This window comes from Leuciscus leuciscus (genome assembly GCF_965113295.1).
Source record: "Leuciscus leuciscus genome assembly, chromosome: 12".
Classification (NCBI taxonomy): domain Eukaryota; kingdom Metazoa; phylum Chordata; class Actinopteri; order Cypriniformes; family Leuciscidae; genus Leuciscus; species Leuciscus leuciscus.
Window position 1 is genome coordinate 5,813,403 of NC_138736.1, and position 15,082 is coordinate 5,828,484.

The 15,082-nt window shown below is 35.9% G+C and overlaps 1 protein-coding gene and 1 long non-coding RNA gene across 2 annotated transcripts in view; both read left to right on the top strand.

The window, feature by feature from the left end:
• The window catches only part of calcr (calcitonin receptor), a 69,230-nt gene that overhangs the window by 10,969 nt on the left and 43,179 nt on the right, over positions 1 to 15,082 (top strand). The gene's annotated exons all lie outside the window — the stretch shown is intronic.
• On the top strand, positions 1,842 to 6,048 carry LOC309510572. Its single transcript, XR_014210397.1, has 6 exons — positions 1,842 to 2,298; positions 2,402 to 2,475; positions 2,577 to 2,662; positions 2,928 to 3,008; positions 3,258 to 3,367; positions 4,879 to 6,048. It is a non-coding gene; the product is annotated as an uncharacterized lncRNA (long non-coding RNA).

Consider the following 15,082-nt stretch of genomic DNA (forward strand, 5'->3'; position numbering starts at 1 on the left):
AATAAGTTGATACAATATTTAATCCTAAATTATGACAACAAAATCACTTGTTGTAAAAACTCACATTTTTAGGTTCAATGAACTCAAAATTTTAAGGCAACCAGGTAACTTACTTTTTTTAGTCAAACTAACAAATCATTTTTTACAGTGTGACTTTCATTGTATAGACAAAAACAGTTCAAACGTTCAACAAAAAAATCTTCTTTTGTGCTCTGCATATCTATAGTCATGCAGGTTAGGATTGACATGAGAGTAAGTTGCTAAATTTCATTCTTGGGAGAAATATCTTTTTATTCTATATGGTTTCAAGTAATCTTCATCATGTTGGACACTAATGGAACAAGAAAAAGTGTTATGGTGCTTGACAGCAGTCAAATACTTTAGTAATGTTTTCTCATATGGTCATGCTTAGATGGGACCGAATATGGGACGAGCGTACTGAACCGGCTTCGGTCTCAGCGGAGGCACTGTCAGGCTGCCATATGTGTTGTGTAATGGACTCTATAAAGCTTTTATGTAAGGTTGAATTGGTTTGCAATGATTGACAGTCATGGCAGGCAAAGGAATGCGCTTGTTTGAGAAAATGAGCAACCACTGATCATATGATCACATGTTTGTAATTCTCATTAATGGTTATAAATAACCAACATAAAAAAAAAAAAAAAAGGTTAATTAATAAAAATGTAGCCGAAATCATAACACTTATTAGAAGTTGTGTTGGTGAAAAGCTCTTTACTTGTAAATCCAAAAGATTTTCTTACATAAAAATACATTAAATGTTACGTGTGTATAGGAACATGCTTTTCCAATACATTTCTCCCTCTCTATCACATATTTACTTGTTTTAAGCTAACTTGTTTTAAGTTATTTATTTTTAAATGTTAGAACCTACACATGTGTAGGCCTATAAAAGCAGCCTTTTTCTATGGATGCTTGTTTCCATCACTGAATAAAAATAAAAAGATAACTGGAACTTTTTATTTCACAATTCTGACTTTTTCCCCCTCAGAATTACAAGATGTAAACTCGTAATTGCAGAAAATTGTCAGAATTGTGAGCTGACTTTTTCCCCCTCACAATTCTGACTTTTTCTCACAATTGTAACTGTATTTCTCATAAGAAATGTAAACTGTGGGAATTTTACTGTATTTTTTTATATATATATTTTTTTATTCTGTGGCCGAAATAAAAGCTTCCATCCATATTAATATTGAGTTACATTTGTGTCAGCCCAGCGGTGTCTTATTTGTACCTCTCCCAAGTAAATATTTATTTGTTTATTCGTCATTATCTCTTCCAAATAGTACTGAACTACCTATATTTCCACAATTCCATTTATATATATTGCACCATATATTCATTCCAGGATTGTGTTTAGTGAGGCTGACAGCGCCAGATGCTTTTCACTGCATACACAAGTATTTTAAAACTGTGAATCAAACGTTTCCAAGCGTCATTTTCAATGCCAAGTCACCGACTCAAGACAGAGGAAGTCTTTTCATGTGGTGATCAAAACTTTTCCTGGCTTCTCGATTCTCAGTGTGGAAAAAGAGAGTATAGTGTATTTAAAGTGTCTGAACAGGAATTTTAGTCTTTACATAATATGCACAGACTATTATCAGAATATCATAAAATTGACTGATGAAGACATATTTAATCATTTTAAAGGGGTGGTTGATTAGGATTTCACTTTTTTAACTTTAGTTAGTGTGTAATGTTGCTGTTTGAGCATAAACAACATCTGCAAAGTTACAATGTTACAATGTTCAATGTTCAAAGCAAAGGGAGATATTTGCTTTTAAAGAAATTGCTTTTTAAGGACTACAACAAACGGCTGGTACACAGCAAAATCTCCAGTGTTGAAATCCTGGTGTTAAGGACTCTTAGAGTAAAGAGTTCAATTTCTGGTGTTGAATTTCAAGGGATTAACACTGCTAGTGCAAACCGCACCCTCTGGCTGGTGTAAATATGTAGAGTTACTAAATTTACACGGAGAGAGTGTTATTAGTTACATCCGGGACATTTACGCGCTGGGCGCGACGAAACAACCTGAAACTTTTTTCACAGACGCCATTTTCTTTGACTCGCGATGCAAGGCATACGAGGAGGGAAAACGCAGATATGAAGTGTTTTATCGCATTTATATATGCATTTTATACAATTTTATTACATCATATTGTTTTATTACAATATGTATGTGCTGTGAACGGCTAAATCGTTCTCAGAAAGGCATTTTCGTTGATGCGCGATGCGGAGCAGACCAGGATGAGGTTGCTTTTAAACAGAGAAACGACGAAAGTAAGTGTTTTATCTAATTTACAATATGTATTTTATAACATATTGATTTATAGAGAAATTTAAATGTTCTGCGTGTTTAAACGAGCCGAAACCTTTCTCAAAGGCGACATCTTTGACTCAATACGGAGCTGACGACGAGAAGGTTTGCTTGTAACGTCAACAGGGAAAACACCCAAAGTAAGTTAAGTGTTTTTAACCTAATTTACAACATGTATTTCATGGCATTATAATGTTTTATAACGATATTTATGTGATGTGCGCCTAAACCTTTCTCACAGACTAACATTAGCTGCTGCCCTGCATCTTCTTTGACTCGTGACGCAGTGCAGACGCGGAGTTTGCTTTTTAACGGTGAAAACACAGAGTAAGTGTTTTAACTCATTTACAATACGTATTTTATAATGTTATTTTGTTTTATGACAATATTTGTGATGTGCAAATATCATAATGTGTTTATCCTCAAACTATCTTTTACTTTCATTTTATCTGAAAAACAAACTTTCTTAGAATGTGTAAGTACTTCTTTAAGATTATGTTTATGAAAATGTATTTATCAGATTAAATTTTGGTTGATATTTGAATATGCTTTCATGTTTAAATGTATTGATTGTGTTATTTGTGTTTGTTAGGAGCATTTCCATGCTGGACCAAGTGGCTAAGGCTAACCAGGCTTGGTCTTTAAAGGCTGTAACGTTACAGACTAGAACCTGGTGAGGGTCAGATTTTACAGATAACATATGAGATAATCATGTGCATAAACATTTTTAAAAAATTATAGCTTTGTTGCTAATTGGTATAACGTTAACTAGATTTTTTGTGTTTCATAACAGTCATTTTGAATTTGTCCAGTCAAATTACTTTACAAAAGTTACTTTTCCTTTTCCTTAAATAAAATTAGTTTTCAAACCAATTGTTTTCATGATTTGACAGGTAGATGTTTTCTTGGTTTTTAATTTTAGACTCAACTGATTGGGAAATCTCTGCCCATCACCTGCCTCCGACATCACAAAGCCACAAGAAGGGAACGAAGATTCTTCTGTCAGCTGACTATTTAGTGAGGTTTCTTAAGGTGCGTGTCTAAATTTATTCCTAAAGGGTTAGTTCACCTACAAATGGAAATTATGTCATTACTTACCCTCATCTCGTTCCAAACATGCAAGACTTTATTTCATCTTCACAACACAAATGAGGATATTTTTAATGAAATCTGAGAGTTTCCCGTCCCTCCATTGACAGTCCACGCAAATACCACGTTCAAGCCCCAGAAAGGTGTAAAGGTACATCATTAAAGTACTCCATGCGACTCCAGTGGTTTAACATACATTTTATTAAACTATGCAAGTGCTGTGTTTGAAGCAAAAAATCATTTACCACTTAATTTGTAAAATATTAATTTCCAACATGCGTTGTTAAGTGAGCGTGCATCGAAGATTAATAATTTGTAAATGAAGTTGAGTTTTTGTTGTTGTTGTTTTTTCGTGCAAACAAAGCACTTTTGTTGCTTCATAAAAAAATTTGAAGTTAAACCACCTGAGTCACATGGATTACTTATGATTTCCTTTATACCTTTCTGTGGCTTTGGAAGTGATAGTTGAATAGGCTGTCGATGAAGGGACAGAAATCTCTTAGATTTTATAAAAAATATCTTAAAGGGATAGTTCGGCCAAAAATTATATTTAACCCATGATTTACTCGCCCTCAAGCCGTTCGAGATGCATATGTCAATCTTTTATCAGACGAACACATTTTCAGTTATTTTAGAAAATGTCTTCGATCTTTCAGTGGTTATAATGTGAAGCAATAGGGTCCACTGCTTCAAGTCCAAAAATGTGCATGCATCCTTCACAAAAGTAATCCATCCGGCTCCAGGGGGATAAACGAAGGCCTTCTGAGGGTAATCCGTGCGGTTTTGTCGTAAAAATATACATATTTACTGGCTGCGCTGTCACGTTCGTTTTATGTCACAACGCTTCCTACGCTATACGTCCTACGTCATACGCCAGCATCCATCTCCGTAAACGCGCGTCGACCGTTGCCGGAAGCCAGTTATTTTCGTTTATAAAGTTTTAAATATGTATATTTTTACGACAAAACCGCACTGATTACCCTCAGAAGGCCTTCGTTTATCCCTCTGGAGCCGGATGGATTACTTTTGTGAAGGATGCATGCACATTTTTGGACTTGAAGCAGTGGACCCTATTGCTTCACATTATAACCACTGAAAGATCTAAGACATTTTCTAAAATAACTGAAAATGTGTTCGTCTGAAAAAAGATCGACATATGCATCTCGAACGGCTTGAGGGTGAGTAAATCATGGGTTAAATATCATTTTTGGCTGAACTATCCCTTTAAGTGTTCCGAAGATGAGCAAAACTCTTACTGGTTTGGAACAACATAAGGGTAAATAATGACAGAATTTACATTTTTGGATGAATTAAGTCTTTAATTTACTTGGAAATCAGAAAAATTCCAGTCTTAATCTAACCAAAATAGTTTATTGTTTGAGTCACCTTGCTGTATTTATAAAACACAAATAGTATTAATTGTAAATGGTCTGGTTTTGTGTTGTCTACTCTAGGGAACCAGCACTCCAGGATTTTGAGAAAGTTGGATCTGCACAGCCTTTCCTGCTCTGTGAAACAACTAGGCTATGCACTGAACTTTACTGTCAGCAACTGGACACAACTGATCCACTCATATCCTGCAACTGTTTTTCATCTGCTGAATGTTGTTGCTGTACTGTTGCAAAGTCGAAGGTATTGACTCAACTTCACTGACACAGGACTTACATTCACTGACATGTACAGGACTTGAAGTATTACAGAGATACAGACCATTTGATGAGCAGCTTTCACATAATTCTGATGACAGAAATGCCTATATTTTGCCTTCATTTATTTTAAAAGTTAACATATGTAAAGGGACTTGTTCGTTAATAAAAACTAGCTTGTTAAAACAACTGTTTGCATTTTGCCTTTATTTTTAACTTTACAATGAACCGAATTCTAACTTTCTGGATTGTTTTGATGTGCATTCAATGTTATCAATAGGTTAAATGCTTTGCTTTTATTTCTGAAAAGATTCCTTTTGTCAAAAAGCACATCTCATAAATACAAACTCAATTTGAGTCAAATTTAACACTCCTGAAATGTATATATGACTCCCTCCATTTTGGAGTTAAAATAACACTTTTGAAAGTGTGAAATATGCACATTACTCACGGAGTACATTTTAAACACTGTAAGAGTTCAAATGTACTCCATGAGTAATGTATATTGACTCAAATTGAGTTAAATGTACACTGGCTTTTTTGCTGACATGGATTTTTTGCTGTGTACCTTAATAAAGAGTGTTTGTGACATTTTCTGCCATTTGTCTTTAGTAGGAATGGAAGCAGCTCTAGAGGTAGCCTATTGGTATTGACACTCAATAATGTTATTGCTGAACAGTATTTTAACACTTAATGTTGTTGTATTCACACTACACTGGTGTTGGTGTAAAAATAAAAATGTTACTCAATAACACTGTAATTTAACACTAACACTAGTGTGGTGTAAAAACAACAATGTTAAGTGTTGAATAGTGCTAACTTTTAACAATATACAGTGTTGAATTAACAGAAAATTAGTGTTAAAAAATTAACACTTTCAAAAGTGTAAATGTTACACTGTGTAGTGTGGACACATATACACACTTTGCTGGTGTTAAATTTGACACTGTAGGTGTTGATTTAACACTGGGGATTTTGCTGTGTAGAGACTACACGACATTCCTACCGGGTTAGTGACATCACTAACCCTAAAATTTGCATAAACCCCACCCCCAGGAACGCGATTAATAGATTATCATGACCGAATATGCTAATCAATGACTAGAAGATAACTACACAAAAACTATTTAAAATCATCATCAACTAACCATTCAGAAATGTCCTGTTGGATTCTACATGTTGTTACTTCTTCTTGAGTCTCTCCATCTTTGTTTGACTCCGGTTTGAACATTAAAGGCTAAAAGTTTTTGACATTTTCAGTGCATGTCTGTGTGAGTGCAAGCTCTTGAAGCTCCGCCCCCTGTGCCGGGAGCAGCAGCTCATTTGCATTTAAAGGGACAGACACAAAAACAGTGCGTTTTTGCTCACTCTCAAACAGTGACAATTTTATAACATGTTATATAAAAATATCTGTGGGGTATTTTGAGCTAAAACTTCACATACACACTCTGGGGACTCAGTGAAAAAGACATTATACCACCCCTTTAAACAAAACAGGAAACAATAGTCATAAGCCTATTCTTTGCATTTGAGATTGACAGGAATTAGCTCAAAATACCTTCAGATGTTTGAGCAAAAATGTATTCCCCCCCATATTCACACACTAATTTATAAAAATGGGGCAAATCATAATTTTTTGTTATTGGTTTAAAATGCTTCCTCCGTTGCTTTGCTGCCAGTTGTGACTCTCTGGAGGACCAGCAGCACATTTTCTCAGCAGGCAAAGACAGACACAGCTGTGCGGGCTTTATTTTTAACCTCATATTGGCTGTTGATAAAAACAAAAAATGATTTATATAATTCATGTGGTGAAAACGTTGAATGCTTGTATGTTGTATGTTAAAAATGCACATTAACCTGATCGACTGAATTTAGACATAACGTACTTACATAATTTATATACAGCATGTAATTATATTCCATTCAATTTATATGTTCTTGAATTAGGGTGAAAAGTTATTTAAATCAAGGAGTGCATGAATTAATACACACACACACACACACACACACACACACACACACACACACACACACACACACACACACACACACACACACACACACACACACACACACACACACACACACACACACACACACACACACACACACACACACACACACACACACACACACACACACACACACACACACACACACACACACACACACACACACACACACACACACACACACACACACACACACACACACACACACACACACACACATATATATATATATGAAGAGTTCAGATGCAAAAACCTCTAAATGCCATCTGAAATTTTCTTCTAGAATGATCATTTTTATCAAGCTCGTTTAAGTTCAGGTAATTTTAGGTAACATTATTAGGTAATTTTCATTGCCATTTAAGTGAAATTACTGAACTTAAATGTACGAGCTTGATAAAAATGATCATTCTAGAAGAAAATTTCAGATGGCACTTAGAGGTTTTTGCATCTGAACTCTTCATATATATATATATATATATATATATATATATATATATATATATATATATATATATATATATATATATATATATATATATATATATATATATAGATATATATATATATATATATATATATAGATATAGAGATATATGTATAAGGGTCATCTCTCAGCAAAAAATACTAATAAAATAATTAATACCAACAGTAAACATTTTTTTCTTGAAACAAAACTTTGTACTGTATGTGACTGTGAGAAAGGAGAAACATTTAATTTTAGGACCAAATCCATGAAATAAGCTAACATATAAATGAGATTTCTTTGGGTTGATCATGTTATTGATAGAAGATGTTAGCACTGTGGAGCAAAACCCTGATATGCCAGCTGTCACCCCCCTTTTGGATCATAGATCTAAACTTAAATGGTTGTAATTCATAAATGTTTTCCAATCCGATATACTCAAACCACCTTCAGAGGTAGTCAGAAACGCATGTGATCCCATCATAATGGTAGTGTAAACGATTATCTGTCCGAGTCACCTGTCAATCAACCACTGCGCTGAAACGTGCTTTAAATGTGGACCTTTAAACTGAACAATTTAAAGGCTTGTACAGAAACATGCACAACACGTATTCACATGATGAATTGTAGTCCATTCTAAAAGTGCACCTGTCTCGCCTGACCACTTGTGATCGTCTCACGGAAGACTGACGTTAATAACTGGTATTAACAGGGTCACTGTTGCAAAACTACTGCTAAATGAGGGATGATGTGTTTTATCGCTAGACCAGAAGAACATTAGGGCCTTTTTGGGTGTGCACATTTCAAATACACCTGGCCACATAAATGTGTTTCTGCAAATCGATACAATTCCCTTATGATTTTATCTTTGATTCCCCTAATATATGCAAAAGTATTGTTGACTGCAGTGACGATTCTCATGCCAGACAGCAACATTTTCTGTTTAATGCTCTCTTGGGCCCAATTGGCAACCCATTTTTTGGCTGCCCCTTCCATCTATCTCATCCATTTGTGAGGAGTAAGGCTCACGTACTGCATGTGGACGAACACCATGCATTTGTTTGATCTGATCAGTAAAAACACAGTGACTAAGTATAAATAAATACCCCCTATGATGGAAAAATCCCAATTTGCATTGGAGGCTTTGATTGACAAAAAATAAATAAAAGCTTTGCTTGTAAACTGATTTACACGAGCCAGCAAAGCAGTGGAATAATGAACATTCAGTTTCCTATAGATTCCTGCCAACAGTCCTATTTTTTCCCATTCATATCTGATAGACAAACCCTTAGAAATTAGCATATGAAGTGGCGTTTTGTAGCTACAGTATGTGTGCTTTTTCTCCATGACATTTAATGAAAAGTCACAAGCAAGATTAGAGCTGCGTTAGACTTGATTTGTGTGGTAATTGTACATTGCATAGATTTAAACCCACAGGAGGTGTACAGTATGGAGTAGGGCTTCTAAATACTATGTGAAGCTATTATTGTTCATATCACTGCATGGAACGATTTTCCATGCTTGGAAAATAAGGAGAAAAACAGAGCAAATTTGGAGTCATTAAGCATTACTTTGTGTTTGATTTATCTGCCTCCATTGACTGCCTGTGATGTGCCTTGTCTGTCTGCTCCCAGAAAGCTATTTTGCTGGTCGTGCCCCATTATCTGATTTATAGAGTTAATGTTTGTTCCATTAACCAAACCGTATCCGTTGCCAATTTAACTTTTTCAATGCCTCTGTACAGATTTAGTGTTGGGATTACTATGGGTTTTTCATACCTGTGTTCACAAAGAGGGTCTTTATTCAGTCATTTCTTTCCCAACAGTGTTTGTAAAGCCCCACCGTGTCGAACCAATTTATATTGCCATTACTGTTGAGCACATCCGTATTACTTATATTCCATATTTCTATATATCTTGCAGTCAGTTTAATCACCTGGAGCAAGCAGAGTCCCCGCTGTTTCCAAAGCTATTAAAGAAAACATGTTTGACCTTCTCAGTAATAAAGTTATAGCTTGTCTTTCCTCCACGTTTTTTCTAATTGTGATGTAAAATCAGGAAAAATGTGTTAAAAACGATTCAAGGCGTCACTCAAAATCCTGGAAATCCAGTTATTCTGCACCGTCTACATCTGGAAAACAAAAAGAGTTCGTTTTTTCTTGACAGCTGAAATGTAAAATTCTAGCAACCTGAATGAAAATGATTGAATGAATACTCATATGAAAAAGACGACGTGCCAGATAAAGCGGTATCTGTCTTTCCTCCTGCTGTTAAAACCATCTTGTGCATATCTATGAAATAGAAGTCATTTTGATCAGATGGAAGAAGCCAGTTAAGGTCAGTGAAAATGTCAAAACTGTCAGAGATGTGAGACTGCTTCACACAGATAATCAAAGTTTAATTCTCATTTGTTTGCATTGCGCTCGCCCAGAGTGAACGACAGCCTTAGAGAGAGAAATGTTACTTAATATTTGACAGTCTGCCTGATTGAAATATAAATGGGTCAACTTCATTTTCAAAGAGACTCAAAAATTCCTGATTACAATTATCAAATGTGAACTCAAGTCAGCAATAAATGAGTGCAGGTGAACCGTTGTGCTAGTTCAGATATGACGACAGGTTCAGAAAAATGAGCTCATCATTGCAAAATTTTTCCAATCTCACATCTCTGAATTAAAATGTACAATATTCCCATTGGTTAGGCGTATTTCGGTTCATTAGTTCACACGAATCATTAATCATTCATTTACACAAATACTTTTCACTACAAAGAAATTCAATACAAATGTATAATTTGTAATAAATATATATATATATGAAGAGTTCAGATGCAAAAGCCTCTAAGTGCCATCTGAAATTTTCTTCTAGAATGATCATTTTTATCAAGCTCGTATATTTAAGTTCAATAATTTCACTTAAATGGCAAGGAAAATTGCCTATTAATTGTTATTTATGTGAATTTACTGAACTTAAATATATGAGCTTGATAAAAATGAGCATTCTAGAAGAAATTTTCAGATGGCACTTAGAGGCTTTTGCATCTGAACTCTTCATATATTTATATAGATATTATATTATATAAATACACTCACCTAAAGGATTATTAGGAACACCATACTAATACTGTGTTTGACCCCCTTTCGCCTTCAGAACTGCCTTAATTCTACGTGGCATTGATTCAACAAGGTGCTGAAAGCATTCTTTAGAAATGTTGGCCCATATGGATAGGATAGCATCTTGCAGTTGATGGAGATTTGTGGGATGCACATCCAGGGCACGAAGCTCCCGTTCCACCACATCCCAAAGATGCTCTATTGGGTTGAGATCTGGTGACTGTGGGGGCCATTTTAGTACAGTGAACTCATTATCATGTTCAAGAAACCAATTTGAAATGATTCGAGCTTTGTGACATGGTGCATTATCCTGCTGGAAGTAGCCATCGGAGGATGGGTACATGGTGGTCATAAAGGGATGGACATGGTCAGAAACAATGCTCAGGTAGGCCGTGGCATTTAAACGATGCCCAATTGGCACTAAGGGGCCTAAAGTGTGCCAAGAAAACATCCCCCACACCATTACACCGCCACCACCAGCCTGCACAGTGGTAACAAGGCATGATGGATCCATGTTCTCATTCTGTTTACGCCAAATTCTGACTCTACCATCTGAATGTCTCAACAGAAATCGAGACTCATCAGACCAGGCAACATTTTTCCAGTCTTCAACTGTCCAATTTTGGTGAGCTCGTGCAAATTGTAGCCTCTTTTTCCTATTTGTAGTGGAGATGAGTGGTACCCGGTGGGGTCTTCTGCTGTTGTAGCCCATCCGCCTCAAGGTTGTGCGTGTTGTGGCTTCACAAATGCTTTGCTGCATACCTCGGTTGTAACGAGTGGTTATTTCAGTCAAAGTTGCTCTTCTATCAGCTTGAATCAGTCGGCCCATTCTCCTCTGACCTCTAGCATCAACAAGGCATTTTCGCCCACAGGACTGCCGCATACTGGATGTTTTTCCCTTTTCACACCATTCTTTGTAAACCCTAGAAATGGTTGTGCGTGAACATCCCAGTAACTGAGCAGATTGTGAAATACTCAGACCGGCCCGTCTGGCACCAACAACCATGCCACGCTCAAAATTGCTTAAATCACCTTTCTTTCCCAATCTGACATTCAGTTTGGAGTTCAGGAGATTGTCTTGACCAGGACCACACCCCTAAATGCATTGAAGCAACTGCCATGTGATTGGTTGATTAGATAATTGCATTAATGAGAAATTGAACAGGTGTTCCTAATAATCCTTTAGGTGAGTGTACAGTATATCATTACATTTAGCTAATTAAGCCTATTTTACTAATGTGTGTAATATGTGTATAATAAAAAATGTTTGAATTGAATTGAATTGAATTGAATTTATTTCAGGATAACCCCTTGAGATGTAACATCTCATCTTCAAGGGGGTCCTGCGCATATGTACAGACACAAAGGTTAATAACACAGTACATATACAAAAAGACACAGACACAAACATATATACAAAACAATACCTCGCTCACCTGCCCTTGCCCCCACAATTAACTTAGCACACATATTAAAGTATATTGACAAATAATCAGCCGAATGCATTAAACAACAAATGCGTCATCTATCAATATGCCTTATGACAAAATGTCACATACAGAATAACGTCACATCTCACATAGAAATGTCAAAGAAAATCCAGATAAAGAAAATGACAAAAAAAAGTCATAATTGTATACATACTACTATATGTTTTTTACATAAACCATTTATATGTAATACCATTGATGTCCCTAATTACAAGAAGATGTAGTTTTAAGAAAAGAAAAAAGTGACGATTTGAATAAACCAAATGTAGAATAGACCTCAAAAAAGAGGAAGGTTATTCCAGTCATGAGGGGCTTTATATTGAAATGCTCTCCTACCAGCTACAGATAACAACCTTGGTACCGTAAAAAATGTTGGACATTGGAGGTGTCTAAGTGTATGTAGAGCAATAAGGTATTAAGTGCTGTTTAAAAGGTATGCAGGACAATTAGAATAAACACATTTAAAAATAAACAGAATCCAGTGGTAATCCCTTCGTGGTTTAGGTTGCAACCAGTGTTGTGAATCATACATAAAACAATGATGAGTTTTAAATGGACAGTTCAATATAAATCTACAAAGAGAATTGAATACAACATTAAGGGGTTTGAGATTGGACTCAAAGGTATTAGTGTAAACTATGTCTGCATAATCAATAATTGGTATTACCAGTTGAGAATTTTGAGTTGAGTTGAATAATTCTAATTGTTAAAAAAAAAAAATTAAGAATTTGAAAGACAGCCGTTTATCCCGCCCCTCAGATTGAGCCCTGACAATGGTGAGTTTCCAGACCTAATATCTTGATGTAGGTCTGGCTTGCCAGGCTATCAAAATGTTGCTTTTTTTATGAAACTTAAACACATTCAAGTGTTGAGCTTGAATACAACAGCAGAGGGCCTGTTCTTTCTTTTGATATGTTGCATGTTCAGATATTCATACAAAAAAATATTCTGGGGTCCATTTTGTGAAAATGGTCAAAAACGCTGGCGGTGGTTGGCGACTTTTTTTTTTTAAACCGCTGGCGGGGAAAGAGTTAAGTGCACGCGCACTAACCCCCCAACCCCCACCCGCACATCATTCTTATCGGTTATTGGCTGGAACACTGTTTGTTATGTTTCGTGGTCCAGGTTGGGCCGGTTTGTTTTTGTTGCCGTTTGTGGAGCCTGGGGTGTCTACAGAGACCGCGTTTTTTTTACAGTGTGTTCAGGGGACAGACAGCTAGCGGATAGTGAGGAGATGTTTGCTGTATGTGACAAAATGTTTCAGCCTAAAAAACGTGTGACATCGCTTAGAGCACCTTTAATGCAGATTGTAGATAATGTTTGCATTATGTACATGTTTCAATAATAATAAATCTCAATAAATACTGTGAAATGAGTCATTTCATCCCATAAGGATGTGAATATGGTGTAATTATGATTACTGAGTATAACATTCTCAATTTCTAATAACAAAAACTTTTATGTGACCTTTACGGTGTTTTCCACTTCTACAGTGAATTATTTGTAGAAGCGCATTATGGTGAAGTTCATCATTGGGGTGAAGTGAGATAATCACATTCAAAATCACACTGAAAACGGAGGACTAATTGCCCTTATTTAAACTGTGACTGCTTCTTGTTTTGCATCTTTTTTGAAGCTATGAGATTGGAAATGTTCTTCTGAGAAAGTCCGCCTCTGCAGGAAATACTGCTCTAAGAAACTTAAGTCCTACTTTATGTTCCCCCAGAGTTTAAAGGCGTTTATGGTACCAGAGGCAAGCCCAGTCCCATGTTTTCTAAGGGAGAGGAAAATGCATGAGCTCACAGTATGCCATCTCAGATAAAAGTGCCTTGAAATTTAGCCTGACTCTGCAAAATTGCTCTGTGCCTGCTCTTATTTTCTCCTCTTGACAGCCTGGCATTTGTGTGGCCTAGTAACAGCTCCATAGCCGTATCTGTCCTGTGTGCTGATGCTGTGAACAGAGGGGTCAGAGTGACTGAGATAAAAATCAAGGGCTCTCTGAGAAGGTCAGATGGCATGAATTGAAGAGGAGGATGTTGCACCTTCCCATTTTGTTAGAGATAAAGTGTAGAACTCTTACTGTAAGTGTGCTGGCGTATCACTGGTTTATTGACTGAACAAACTATACACTCTAGAAACATCGGTCATACTGCAAGGTTATCACTTAATTTGGTCCAGCCAATTGACTTTAACCTGATATTGAGTGCATTGAGGAGGTCAAGATGATCTGTTTGGGGCATATTGTGTCTGGCCTGGGCCTGTGGGAGCCCTTTTTGTACTGAATTAGGTGTATAGAATTATTAATAATCATAATTTATTGGATTATTAATAAGATTAATGATTGCATTCATGATTATTTATTTGTATTAAATTATTATTCCTAACATAACATAATTATTCAACCTTTAATCATCTTTATTCATTTTTAATTTACGATTGTTCGTACACTTAAATGACTGTAATTATTTGCCTGATTGCCTTTGTAGTGAAGAATCAAGTTTAACATGCAGGTATGCAGGCAAGGAAAGCTTTGAATTTTTTCTTTTAAATAAGCTCATCATCTGAGTATTTGAAGTGCAATTGTCAGTGTAAACGCACTAATTGCACTATTTATACTATAAAATGGCATAGAATAGTGCATAGAGTAAGTACGCAAATCGGAAAGCACCTACATACTTGTATCTGCCCTGAATAAATCAGTTTTGTGAAACGAATTGGAGTAAATGATTTAATGAGTCACTCATAAAGATAATCAATTGTTTAATTCCTGATTGAATCATTGTGAACGAATCGGTTAAGTGAATGATTCACTGACTCCCTAGTAAACTTAGTCACTTGTCGTCTCCTACTGACATAATGATGTAACTTTGGATGTGTAAATGTACCTGTATTGACTGTTAGAGAACTCATTTATAGATTTAAATGAATATAGTAT